A 3,381-nucleotide genomic window follows, 5' to 3' on the forward strand; every position below is an offset into this window, starting at 1 on the left:
TTGATCAATGTTACATAACTTAATAATTTTATATTTAAAATAGTTTTTTAATTCATTGTTAAATTACATTATCTACTAATATTGCAAAGCACATTGAGATAATCGGATATCAATAATTATTTCATATATAAAATATATAAATTTAGAATTTTGTACCTTGGAATTATACACAAACAAAGATTCATGGATGAGATAACAAGCAACATCTTATTAACAAGAATTTGACTCTATTGTTAAGAACAAACTGAACATATAATATTAGAATGAGATTTTTAAAATATTAATTTAATAAAAAGTTGTTAAATTGTGTAAGTGTAACCACTTGTTTAGTTTACAAAATGTGTAATTTGATTGCTTCTTTCTCTTATATTATATATTCATGTCCTTGATTCCTATATAATACAAAGGTGAAAGATATAAAATCAATTACCCAACTCCTTCATTTAAACCAGATTATCCCGTTGAGAATTTGGGAAACTTGTACGATTATTTAATGTTCTACCAAAACGTATTACACAGTAACATATTCGGCTGGTCTGATAAAAATAAAAATAAAAATAAGGCCGTCCTACCCTACCTAATTAATAAATCTCTTGCGTCCTTCAATAACACGTATCATGAATCCGTTTCTAAGAAATATATTAAAGCAATTAGCCAACTGCTTCATTTAAATTAATCCACAATTTGTCTCTCCCAATTGTTTGCAATGAAAACCTTCTACTAAGCATTCACATTAGCAGTGTTAAAAATTAAAATTGTCAAAAACTTATTTTCAGCACCATAAACACCAAAATGCATTCTATATTAGAGCTAATAAATTTTAAAAAAATTTAACTACTAGATGCTACTTGCTTTAATTGGTTTTTTATTCTATCTCTCTCTCATCTCAACCTCTCACTCTCTCTTTTGTCGGTAGATGTTTTATATTATTTTAATGGGTGTTTAAATTAAAATAATAGGTGGTGTTAAAGTAAGAGATGAGATGTGTAAAATGTATTGTTAAATAGAGTTTTAGAATAGATAAAGTAAATTTTTAAGAAATTAAAAGCTAAATTCTTTAGTACCGCCTATACAAATGGTCTAATAAGCTTACTTTTACGTTTAGCCAAAACGTAAAACACTAACACATCCTTCATATATACCTCCTCTTTTTTTTTTAGCTGAATGGTAAGACAGCCTACCTTATCTATAAGTTTCTTGCGTCCTCCAATCTAGTTAGGTTACTTGGTCTCCCTTTTTTTAAAGTGAAAATCACTTGGAAACGCTTTTTACACCACCACTAGTTGCACCTGGTTGCTTGTTTGCGTTTGACATTAATGTCCCTTTTGGAAGACTCGCTATCAAATTCATTTGGCCTTGTTTTAAGCCTCTGGATTTATTCCTTTTTTTTTTATTATTGAATAAAAAAACTCAAAAGCATGTGGTCCTATCCCGTTCCATTTAAAGTTTAAACCCGAATTTGACACAGCATGGCACCATTTGAACAATAATGAGATTTATCATTACATGAGCCCACAGGTTCACAACCCCGGATAGAAAATATTTCAAATTGCTTATATATCTTTATTAGATGTCAATTTTGAAAATAAAACCATTGGACTATATGTTCTTATTATATTCTCCATATTTGCAAAATTTCAAGAAAATCAAAGATCAATAGGTATGTCATCAATCAAATATTTAAATTTCAAATTTTTATGGTCTAAAATCATGTATAAAAATTAAGTTTATTGATCGAATAGTAAATAATATATAATTTGAACAAAATTTTACATGCATGTTAAGAACATATATAAATAATATACAGTCTAATAATTAGATTTTTAAAATTGACATCTAATAAAAAGATATACAAAAAATTTGAAAGATTCAAACCTTCTCGTCCTCATATGGTTGAGACCTATTCGTTTTGGGACTAAACATGTGTGAGTATTTCGTACGTGATAGAGAGAGGGAGAGAGAGATGACTTGGAGTGGACCAACGAGGGAGATGGAGTATGTTTGGGACATCATGGTGACGAAGCTGCACTGGGACTTAGGTGGTTCACAATGTATAGCAGTATGGGCCGCCAAGTGAGAAAGCAGGATGGATAATATGTGTCTCACATAACAAACATATATATTTTGACATTTCATACCACGACTTGTACAGTTGCACCACACAAGTAAATAAAAAGTCGAGAACCACAGGCTTTGACATAATTTAAATACATGACAATTGATGATTGAATTATTATTTATTAAATTCGAGCGGTGAAACCGTGTGTAAGTAAATAAAAAGTCGAGAATCATACGCTTTGACATAATTTAAATACATGACAACTAATGATTGAATTATTATTTATTAAATTCGACCGGTGAATCTATGTGTAAGTGATGTAATTCAATTATACACGATAAATGTGCAAGTTGTATTAAAGTGTGCGAACAAATATGCGTACATAATTGAGAGAAAACCTTTGTTATTTTACACCGCTAGTACCACCAACACAGTCGTCTCCAATGACCAATTGATGACCATTCACACGTTTGCAAGAAAATGATAGGCTCTACAATAACTAGTAATTGTCCCCCAAAAAAATCAAAGGAGAAAAAGAATACAAAAAAAAATCTCAATCGGTCAGGTCCAGATATTGACACGGCAAAATCATAAAGCAAATTGTGTTGTATCTATCACCCACTAACAATTTCTTAATATTGGTTTAATATGTTAACTTTTACTTAAGATAGATACTGTATACCTGGCTTTATATGAGCTACTTCATAGTACAGACAGCGAGGTTTCTAGAGGAGTGAAATCAATTTTTTTGAGATTAATTGCCGATTAATCTGATAACAATCTGTTTGGGCTAAGGTTTTAGAACTTTCTTAGATTTGGTAAAAGTGGTAAGAAAGTAAATGAGGGAAGGGTCACGTTATAAACATTTTAAGTTAAGATTCATTAAGTGTAAAATACTAAAAGTTATTTTCGTAGTTTCTCCAAACTAAATTTGGAAGAAACTGGTGCTGAATTACTATCAAATTGAATGATTATGCTTGGTCATTTTCTACCTTTTTGACTTTTTTGGTTTGTGACTATAACTTTTTCTCTAGCCAGTGCTTTAAATACAACAATTATATTGCTACTATAGCAATAAACTTATGAAGAAAAATCCAACTCATCACCATCTTTAGAAATGTCACCATCTAAGTTTTCTTTTCTTGAAGATGTGTTCATCCTAATACCTCATATCGATCTCACCATTCCCCATAGGTTTGGCTAAAGTGGTACATGATAATTAATTAGAAATTAATACAAAATTATTAGACAATCTAGAAAAGAATGAGAAATGTATCAAACAAAGGGCTAAACAAGTCAAATGCTACCCTTAGTCTTAATTT

Source organism: Quercus suber, unplaced genomic scaffold, assembly GCF_002906115.3.
Source record: "Quercus suber isolate HL8 unplaced genomic scaffold, Cork oak 2.0 scaffold_48, whole genome shotgun sequence".
Classification (NCBI taxonomy): Eukaryota; Viridiplantae; Streptophyta; class Magnoliopsida; order Fagales; family Fagaceae; genus Quercus; species Quercus suber.